General features: G+C 41.7%; 1 non-coding gene and 1 pseudogene across 1 annotated transcript; one reads left to right on the top strand and one right to left on the bottom strand.

Annotated features, from left to right (window-relative positions):
* The first annotated feature begins 1,821 nt into the window (after positions 1–1,821).
* Positions 1,822–1,979, top strand: LOC121917397. The gene has a single exon (XR_006101018.1). It is a non-coding gene; the product is annotated as a U1 spliceosomal RNA (small nuclear RNA).
* LOC121917400 lies at positions 1,950–2,083 on the bottom strand (annotated as a pseudogene).
* Between the last annotated feature and the right edge of the window lie 9,287 nt (positions 2,084–11,370).

Below are 11,370 nucleotides of genomic sequence, written 5' to 3'. Positions count from 1 at the left end.
TAGATGGGACAAACCAGCAGGAGTCCAGCCTGGATCTGCAAAAACTGTTACCTTTCATCTCCATTAAAAGGCAAAGGGACAGGTGAAGAGGAGGTGTCTTTGTGACTGACAGTTCTGGCTTCCAATCACAGGATACATTGGACTTTCCTTTTACTTCTAATGACAGGGCTGTGGACGGATAGCTGTGTCTGTCTATTGCAACAAAACCACCACAAGAGTTTCGCGTCACCTTCAACACTTAGACATTACTTATAGCAGAAAGTTTTGCCTGTTTCATCAGATACATGATACATTGCCCTAGTCTGGAATTGTCAGATGTAGATACAGATATATGGATGGATGGATGATTAGAAGACGGGAAGGCAAGGGAACAAGGCAATGATAATAGTGAGATCAAAGGAAAGGGATGTGTGAAATGCAGCTACAGTGATAATTAAATTGCAGCATAGAAGTATGCAAAATAATGATCAAACCGGTATTCATAAACATCCTGGCACTGATAAGAAAGCACCTGCATGGAGATACAAACTTAATAATCTTGTTTGGAAGCAGAGATGTTTCTGGGAGGAATATACAAGGGACTTATCAGCTGATATCAACTGAGCAGAGAACAAAAAAAACAAAGCCTCTAAATGTTTTTCAATCACCATTGTGCTCCATGTGCTACTTGGCTTTGACAGCTCTACAATGTATGCCATTTTGGAACAAATTGCCTATAACACCAATCCTTTAAAAGGCTTGCATGCTTACCTGCAGGCATACACAGACACCCCACACCTATTTTATCTGAAATGTTGGAAATTGCTTACTTAGGTGCATGCCTACAATACATGCCATTTCCATACAAAACAGTAGAGGGGAAGGGGTGTCCCCTCTGCTACACGTATAGTGCTGGGCTGCAGTATGGACTTGAACTTGAGCCATCTAAGGTTTTGAATCCTTTGTGCAAAACAGGTTCAACATCTTGGATACCTTGTTAGTTGTGTTGTGTGTCTTCAAGTCATTTCCAACGTATGGTGACCCTAAAATTAACCTATCAGAGGGTTTTCATGGCAAGTTTCTTCAGAGGAAGTTTGTCTTTGCCATCCTATCAGGCTCAATGAATGAATTATTACAGTCGAAGACCAGCAATCCTATCAGGCTGAGAGACCATGACTTGCCCAAGGTCACACAGTGGGTTTCTATGGCCAAGCGAGGAATTGAACCTGGTCTCCAAATGCTTAAACCATGTTACCATGCTAATTCTCTGTACTCTAAAAATTATTCTAAAACTTGGAACAGATTCACTTCCCCATTGACATCAGGGTCATCAATTTCTACTGCCTATTAGCAGTGTTTTCTCTTTGAAGAATTGTACAATAGCTCACACTATACTTTTATAGCACATTCATGCCACTGTAAACACCATGGCTCTATCCTACAATATCTTAGGGTTTGTAGTTTGGTGAGATACTAGAGCTCTCTGGCACAGAATTCTAAATACCTCATGAAACAAAAATCCCAATTTCCCATAGGATGGCGACATAGCAGAGTAAGTGGTTAAAGTGCTATAGTTGGCAGGATGAAAACGTCCATGTGCGACTGAAAGACAAAGAATCACAGAGAGGAAAGGGTCTTGAAAGAACCAATCACAGTAAGCACCTGGACAACATAAATTTTAAAACATTAAATTTAAATAGCAATGTGATGCATTTTTACCATACTGGAAGGTTTGTACGAGTGACCTATTTGTGTGTTCATAGAACATGAATTGTAGAGTCGAGAAGACACACAAGGGCCATCAATCCAACCCCCTGCCAAGCAGGAATTCTCTATCAAAGCATCCCTTGGCAGGGGAGACACTATGATCACGAAGGTGGTTTTCCCAGGGTGAGGCTCATCTATTGCACTCCGAGCATGCTGACCCATGCGATTCCCCAAATGCGGGAAACTTGACTGTATAATTTGTGGATCAAATTATGCAGTTGAGTTTCTTGCATTTGGGTAAAATGCAGGGGTCAGCACACCCTTGAGTGCAATGGAAGAGCCGCACCCTGGGAAAACCACCTCCGTGATCATAGTATCTCCCCGGCCAGGGGAGGCTTTGAGGGAGAGTTCTGCATGTTAGGGGTTGGACTGGATGGCCCTTGTGGTCTCTTCCAACTCTACAATTCTATGATTCATGAACATACAAACAGGTCATCCAGTCACAACCTTCCCAGTATGGAAAATGCATTGCATTGCTATTTAAATTAAAATGATTTTAAAATTTGCATCATCACTGGAATCCATATAACCTGTTATGTTACATACTTGTATATATCTAGTTACATAGCAGAGGTGCTATGAAACCACTTTATTTGAACTATGGAGGTGCATAACGTTTGTTGTTGTTGCTGCTGTTGTTGTTATATTTAGAGTATTATGCTCGACTCTTTAGCCACAAAGCCTCTCAGATCATTTACAGTTACTAATTTGACAGTTTCCTGCCTTTAAGCTTCCAGTCTAAAAAAGACATGATACAAAAGGAGAGGGAATGTCAATGGGGAAGGGACGGAATCTAGCAGATACTGCAAGTTCTTCTCCCTCCAAGTCCAGGACAATGGCATTTGGAAGGTGGGAGGGCCTTTCATTGCCTTTGGGCCTAGGCATAGTGGAGCTATGTTTACCTTGCCTTCTCTCATAACATGCCACGGACAGAATGCCTGATGAACACTGGGACTGATGTGATGTCCATCCTATTGTGTACAGTCACTTTGGTGGCTCTATTACTTCATAATGTAACAGCAGCCCTTTACTGGATAATTTAGGCTAATTATAATCCGGCAGACGCAGTCACTAAGACATAAGACCCTACCATGATTCTAGTCTCAATTAATATTAGCAAATGTAAATATTATGCAAAGGGTCACCAAAACTGTGACCTTCCTAGGAGTTCCTAGGGAGCAGGAAGTGTTGTACACAGGACATTCCATTGTCCCATTTGCTTCAGCAAAAGATGAAGAGAATGAGGATGAGCATGAGGCTGCATTGTACTACTAGTAACAGTGGTGGCAAGGGTAGCAGTAGTAGTAGCAGTAGCAGTGGTACAAGCATTGACCATGTTTGCCGCATATCTGTGAGCATGCACTTAGGTTGCAAAGTGTGGAACTGGGAAGATGGGGGGGAAAGTACAGTAGAGAGCACTGAAAAAAGAGATTAAACCCTGATGATTAGGAGCCTGCAAATATAGGCCAGTATTTTTTTACTCAGCTACTTAATTTCAAATATGCTGGAGTCCCATTTATTGAAGGGCGGTGCGCTCCTGCGCACCTTGCTGTGCATGTACCTCGGGCATGTGCAACAGTTTGTTCCTCACCGTTACTGTCGGCATAGGCCTTAAATCCATGTACGGTGAGGGGTCGTATACCGAGGATATGCTGTATATACAAAGGGATCTGGTAACATTTTTGAGATTAACTGAAAGTGAAAATTTGGTAGCATGTGCTTTCATAAACTTGAGTCTATTTCCCCAGATGCACGTTATTTAGTTATGTATACTCAACCAAGAGCATCTCTTGGCCAAACTTTCCCCTAACCTGTTTCCAGGCAGCAGCTGCTCCAAGACGGGGCTCTCTTAACAGATAATCACAGTACAAGAGGAGGATATTTTGACCCCCTCTCACCAGCAAGAGAGGTTGCAACACCAACAAGCAGGATCCCATTGTAATTCCTTGTTGCAGCCTCACTTGGTGGTAGGAGAAGGTGGGAATTATCATCTACCCATTGTATCCTGGTTTTTTGTTTGATTCAAGCCCAGAATCTGCTGCTGCCTCACCTGCTGAAATGCCATCTTTCACACAACTAGGAAGGTAAGGACAGCCCTTTTCCCCTTAGCCCCTCTTCACTGTGGATGAACGCCCCTATTATAACCCAGGGATAAGGAGCGAAAGTACAGTACTACAGTTATATAAACACACTCAACGGTACTAAGAGCAGACAGGAACATTGCTACGGAAAGCACATCTTATTTATACTTACCACTGTTATAGATCCCAACATTTTAACCTCTTGACCATCCTCCCGCCTCCCTCCTTCTTCACGTGCTATCTTTGTTGTTTATAACTTGAGACACGGCAATTTTAATTTATGACAAACAATCACATTTGCTTTGATGTTCCCAGTTGCAGAGAAGCAACAAGTAGGTCTAGATGCATCCTTTAAATATTCCTGGGAAGAAGGGAAGTGGGGAGAAAGGAAGAAAGGGGGTGGCGAGAGGGTCACAGAAATGGGGGGGGGGACATGAGGTGACAGTGGCTGCATCTACACTGCAGAATAAGGCAGTCTGGCACTGCTTTAACTCTGCTTCGCTTCTGCTTCTTCTCGTCTTCCTCTTCTCTTTTCTCATCTCCCTCAAGCCCGGGCAGGGTACAGCATATAAAATACAAAATACAATTAAAAACACATAATCCCACAGTTAAAATACAGTACATAAAATCATTAAAATACACTCATAAACATATACAGATTAAAAAGTCATGATTAAAATTGACTGGATAAGCTTGCCAGACGAGGTATGTTTTTTAGGCTGTTTAAAAATGCAATCCGCCTTTTCAGTTGTCAATCTTCTCTGGCAGGTCATTCCAGTTTGGGGGGAAGCAGACAAAATGTCCTCTGGGAAACCGTTGCCAGTCTAGTCCTGGCCAGTGGAGCAAACATTCCCAGAGTACCTGAGTGTACAAAGCAAAGGTATGGGAAAGGGTGATCCCTGTAGGTAACCCAGACCCAAACCATGTAGGGCTTTAAAATAATACCAACACTTTGTATTTTGGCATGAAACTAATTGGCAGTGGGTGAAGTGTTTTTAAGATTGGTGTGACGTGATCTCTTCTGAATGTACCACAATCATTCTGACTGCCATATCTGAACCAATGGAGCTTCCTGATTTGGTACAATGATAGCCCAGGTTAGAGTGCATTGGATAAGTCATAGCCTTGAGGTCTCCAGTACGTGCACACCATCTTTAGGTCCTCCAATTCTAGGAAGGGGCACAGTTGGTGTATCAGCACAGTTTTATGGCTATGGAAGTCTGGATTTGTAGTTTTGTGAGATATTTAGCCTTCTCTGTCAGACAGCTCTAGTGGCAACGACAAACTACAATTCCCAGATTCCATAGGATGGAGCCATGACAGCTGAAAGTGATTCAAACTGAATTAATACTAGAGTGTGGCAGCAGCCTCAGTTGAGGTGAAGAGGGGGGGTGGGGAGGATAACTGTAGGGCGGTTGTCAGGGTGAGGAGTGGGAAATCTGTTTAAAGTTGATATTCCCAAATGCTAGGAGTCTTCCTAGAAACAAAAAGAGGGCTACCATAACTACTTAGGACATAGTTTTTTTTTAAGGGCTGAAACAAGAGAGGACTCTTTAGGAAGTGCTGAAGGTGGGGAACAAAAGAGTTAACACACTTCTGCTAAGATTTTGAGATTAATAGTAGGCGGGAAAATGAGAGACAGGTCTCTGAAATACTGCTGGTAAGATTCATACATTTAAAAAAAGGAGGATGTGGGAAAAACAGGAGGCAATATGGCTTACTTTTGGGATATTAGGTTCAGACTTGGGAAGCTCAACACTTCATTTGCTATGTACATACATAGATCTGCCAACCAAGCAACAATTCCATGCATTTGATGATGCAGACAGTGCTCATAAAATCTATGTCATAATACAATTCATTCATTTTTAAAGTGTTATTTTAGCAGGAATTTCATCACTCAGACTGGACCCTAATCAATCCTGAGTGTCAGTTCTACCATTAGGAAAGGGGGAAGGCAGTCAGCTTAGGCAGAAAATGTTGGGATTTGGATACTTGCCATGTGGTTTGCCCCACACTTGCTAAACTGGGCTGTTACCACAAGGTTGTAGGCAAAGATCTTCCTGCAGTTCCAGTGCAGAAGGAAGATTCAGCTGCAATTAATCTTGTTCTTCAGACAGGCAGAAAAGTGTCTTGAGTCAGCCTTGTGAATCATAAACACCACTGATTCTTAACTGGTGGTCCAGGGATCCCCAGGAGCCCTCAGTGTCCTTACAAGAGCCAAGGTAAAGGCTGGCTGGCTGGCCGGCATGTTGCAATTCAGTCTGCTCCAGCTGCTATCTGTGCGAAGAGGCAAGAGAAAAGTCTCCCCCCCTCTAATGCCTCTGAGGCAAGGTTTAAACTGGAGGGTGTAATTGTAATGGTTCAGTGTTCAGGTGATGCCATCATCACATTATCATCATCAATTTATATATTGCCATCCATGGACATGGTGCTTACAAATAGTTTACAGAATATGTGGAAGATCTTGTCACACCTCTGAATTAACTGAAATAAAGAAGTTGGCTTCAGAGCTTTCATAGACTTCAGTCTACTTCCTCAGAGGCATATAGTGGAGTTGCTGCTAACTACTTTATTTCAGTTAGTCTCAAAGATGCTACAGGATCTCTCCACATACTAATTCTACAGACTAACATGCCTATTTCCTTGAATTCTACCAGTTACAGAATAAAACATTTGTAAATATTCCAATAACATAAAATATTAAAACACAAGACTAAAGTACAACAAAGTACATAAACACACTGCAGAATAAAATAAAATAGCCAGTACAGATAATCAAGTATACTAAAGATATAAAGTTGTTGCTGTTTTAAGTCTTGGAGGTCCATAGCAGCAAAATATATTTGAAAGGGGGGTCTCTGATAAAGAAAAGGCTAGGAAACACTGATAAACATAAATATAGTCCGGTGATTGTGCTGCTAAATAGAACACTATCACAGGAAACACACATTACTGAAAGCTTGATGAGAATAGAAACACAGTGAATACTTACACATTTGTGTGTGCTCAGTGAGAAAGTGCATCACAACACATTGAGACACCTCACTGAAAAACTGATCAAATTTTTTTTCAACCTGCAATGAGATTAAAAAGACCAACACTTTCTGAAATATATGAATAAAATGACATCCACGATTAATCAGAAACCGACACAAAAAATAGAAAAGGAATGGAATATACTTGAGGATATTCTTCAGAACAGATTGGACTAACTGGAATAATATAAAGTCTTTGAGTTCTATACTGCTTTAAGAAGGAAATAGGATAAAATAACAATTCGTTTATGAAGTGAGATTATAAACCAAAATTTTTCCTACAGTAATCGTAACATTGAAATTCTGTTCAGAAATACTATATGAAAGAAATGGAAAGAAAAATACAGTTTTTGAAACTTAGTGAACCAAATGAACTAGATATATGGGAGAAAATAAGCTTAAATAAGGTTGACAAGATTCTTTTTGCTAGCTAGGGAAAGGTTTTCAGTAAGCTAATTAAGCAAACAGTTAAAATTGTTCTACATAAAGGAAACACAACATGCATAGAGACAATGTAATCTTTATTGAATACTAAATATCTTGGTCACAAGGTACAGAGAAGATATCAGAAATACCTGAACTTACAAGAATAACCACAAGGAAGTCAAATAACATCATGATAACTATATATGAAATACTGGCGGGGTACAGACCGCCGCTTTGCGGCGGTCTGCCGCCGCCACCAGCAGGTCCGCAGGGGAGTCGGAGCCTTCACACGGCCTGACTCCCGCGCGGACCGAAAAAGAAGCTCCAAAATGGAGCTTCTTTTTCCGTCGCGTTTGCAACGTAGCGAGGCGCCAGGGGCGCGCTCGCTATGTCACAAGCGGCGCGACGCGTACGGACGCTCAGCGTCCAATACGCAAAGATGGCACCGGCCATGTAGAAGGGCCGGCGCCATCTTGTACGGACGGAGTCCGTACTAGGCCCAGGGGCGTCTATAAGAGACGCCCCTTTTTTAAAATGGGACGTCCGGAGGACGTCCCAAATGGCGGTGCAGAAAGCACCACTGTGTACTATTTTGCAGCTTTACATATATGTTGTTTTCTTTTTAAAAAAATTCTAATAAACTTTTTTTTAAAAAAAATAATGTATGCCAGTTTGTACAAAAATCCTTGTATTTTGCACAAAATACATTTGGTTTGTGCACACACATCCTTTTTGGCCAAGCAAATACTTCACACAAAAAAATACACATCCTCTATAAGTCATCTTGCCCAAAGGGGGAAAAAGTTTTGATTTCCGCCCCCATTTAGATGAGAATGAAATAAATACCAGGTACTTTGCCCATGCTGGTGTTCATTAAGAATACTCAGGAATGTTGCCATCTCTTCATCTAATAAAGGTAGTTCTGCAAACCACACACTTAGCAGGGCAAGAAGTAAGTACGAGCAAAAGAAGAATGAATCTTCAAAACATTCTACATCCACCTGAGGGCACCCTTACACAGCTTGTAACATGTATAATTCAGTGTTAGAGAACAAGTGCCTCTCTCTGAAGAAATATTATAGATTCACCTTTCAGTTTTGTAATTTCTGGGAATGCTCAGCTATTTAATGGGGTTATTTAATTAACAGCATCATCTCACGACAAATCCATTACTATCTTTCAAAATAATATTTTAGTGATTCTATCATCTGTTACAGACTGCCCAAATAAAGCTGCTTCGGGACTCTTTGGAGGTATGCTATTTAAATGATGCATGGGTCCTAAGAGTCCGGAGGTCGCGCCAAAGCCACACTCCATTCCTAAGCACTGGAGTGCAGCTTTGGTGCAGCTTCTGGATTCTTAGGATGCATGCATCATTTAAATAGCATACCTCCAAAGAGACCCGAAGCAGCTTTATTTTGGCAGTCTGTAAAAGGCCTATGTTTCTTTACACACAGTAGAGATTCTGGCTGTACTTGGCTACTTAGTTTGCTTCAAGAGAGTTATTGCTTTTCTCAGAAATTTTAACTCTGAAAACATTGCCTATTTGTTGTCATTCTTATTGTTATTTGTCAAGTTCTATTTATGGATTCAACTTATAGTGACCCTGAGAATGAGGGAACTTCAAGAGACTGTTATTACAGTGGTGCCTCGGGTTACGAAAATAATTCGTTCCGCGGCCGCTTTCGTAACCCAAAAAGCCTTCGTAAGCCGAAAACCCATAGGCGCTAATGGGGAAAAAGCCGCGGCTCTGCCGCGGCTCCATTTAAAATAGCGCCGGAGTTTTTTCGTAACCCGAAAAAACTTTCGTAACCCGAAACAATAAATCCCTATGGGATTTTTTCGTATCCCGAAAAATTCGTAACCTGGGTATTTCGTATCCCGAGGTACCACTGTAATAGCCCTGCTCAGTCTTGCAAACTTAGGACTGTGGCTTCCTTGGTTGAATAAATCCATCTGTAATATGGCCTGTATAGCTTGAATCAGGTGGATGGGCATGCCATCTAATTCTGGTGATTTATTTCTCCCGAGTGTTTTAAGAGCAACCTCTATTTTCTGAAATTTCAGATTCTACATTGTAGGTTCGAAATACAAAATGTTGTAGAGTCAAAATATTCTGTTTTGAATTAATTTGTCTTTTTTCATCTCTTTTGTACAGTTATTCATTGTACTGCTTCCGTCATATCTTCATTTTGTGCTTATCACATAATATGCTTCTGTTGACCATTCAGCACCCCTACTTTTGGTTTACATTTCACTTTGTTTTTTGAATCTTGTGGGTGTGGGCTCTTGTTCTTCCTTTTTTGTACTCTTCCACTATTGCACTGATTATTGTAATAGTTTTCTTTGTCCTTAAGAACAACTGGCTGAGCAATCTCATTCTGGATTATCATCCTATTTCTGTTACCTTTTACTTTTGTTTTTCATCTGTCTTTAACAGTTTGAAGAGTTTATCCAGCTAGACTTTTTTTTCTTTTTGGCTACATATAAAGGTTGGGTTTTTGTTTTTTTTTTGTTTTTTTTGCATTCTTCCTAGATAATGTCCTTGATTTTGGTCCACAGTCCTTCTAGTTCATATCTCATATGGGTTAGTGTGAAAAACCTTTCTATGGTCTTTACATTATTAGTGATATTCTTTAGCACAATTATTTAGACTCTCCAGTTTAGTTAATGTTCTTCTTCAGCTTTACTCTAATTTTAATACAGTGGGCCCTTGGTATACATGGGGATCCGTTCCGGACCCCTCCGTGTATGCCAAAATCTGCGTATGCTCAAGTCCCATTGTCCCCAATGGCGGTGCGCGTGCACATGCACCGCCATTGGGGACAAAAGTCTCCCTCCCTCCCTCTCTCCCATCTACCTACCTACCTATCCTCCCTCCCTCTTCCCCTCCCTTACCTGGTCCTTGCCGCCTCCTCCTCTGCCACCGCGGAAAAGGCCGGGTGCTGCTTGTGGAGGCCAAGAGGCCTCCAGACTGCACCCAGCCCTTTCGCGGTGGTGGCAGCGGCGTGGAGGAGGAAGCTTGGCCTCGTCCTCCTCGCCACCGCCGCTGCAGAAGAGCCGGGTGCAGCTTGGAGGCCTCTTGGCCTCCACGAGCACCACTCGGCCTTTCCCGCAGCGGTGGAGCAGGAGATGGTGAGGATGCTGGAGGCGGCGGCACGGTGATGGAGCAGGTAAACAGGGGGGAAGGAAAAAGGAGGGGAGGAGAGGGACTTTTGTCCCCGTGCACATGTGCCACCATTGGGGACAACTTCTGGGTTTGCCATGCGCGTATGCTCAAATCCGCGCATGGAAAATCCATGTATAAGGAGGGCCAACTGTACTAGAAAATCATGATCTGTGCCACAATCCACTTGTGATCTTGTTTTTGCACCATCTTCTGCTTCTTACTATGTACTCTATTTGATTTCTGTATTGGCCATCTAGTGATGTCCATGTATTCAGCCATCTGTTTGATTGCCCGAAGAATGTGTACAATGAACAGACTGTTGACTTCACAACATTTGATAAGAATCTTGATTCATCTTTTAATTCTAGGTCAAATTATTCAACAGCATATGTTTGTTTGTTTCCTGTCATGTTTGTATGTTATCATTTCTTCCAAGAGGCTCGCATATAATGTTAAAGTTTCTTCCTCTTCTGCATCTGTAGCTGGAGTATAAACCTGGATTATTGTTATATTGATAGGCTTTCCTTGCAGTCTCACTGACATTATTCAGACAGAATTTACATTAGTACCCAAATTGTTGGGGGCAATTAGCTCACAGTTGTAAACCGCCTAGACATTGTTAGTTCAGTATGAAGCGGTATATAAATGAAGCTGTTTGTTTGTTCATTTGTTTTACATTATGTCCCCTGACTGCTTTTGCTACATTGCACCTCACTCTTAATGCCACTCCATTTCTTCTCAGATTGTCATTTCCAGAGTAAAACACTATGTAATTATCAGATTGAATATGTCCTATTCTTATCTACTTTAGTTTGAATGAGATTTTCCCGTTCTTAAAAAAGCTGCAGCAGAAGTCTGGGTTACAGACAGGCTGTGCAGGAGGATACAGGCTGCATACAGCCTGGGCATG

Source organism: Sceloporus undulatus, unplaced genomic scaffold (assembly GCF_019175285.1).
Source record: "Sceloporus undulatus isolate JIND9_A2432 ecotype Alabama unplaced genomic scaffold, SceUnd_v1.1 scaffold_16, whole genome shotgun sequence".
Taxonomy (NCBI): domain Eukaryota; kingdom Metazoa; phylum Chordata; class Lepidosauria; order Squamata; family Phrynosomatidae; genus Sceloporus; species Sceloporus undulatus.
This window is presented reverse-complemented; position numbering and strand designations above follow the sequence as displayed.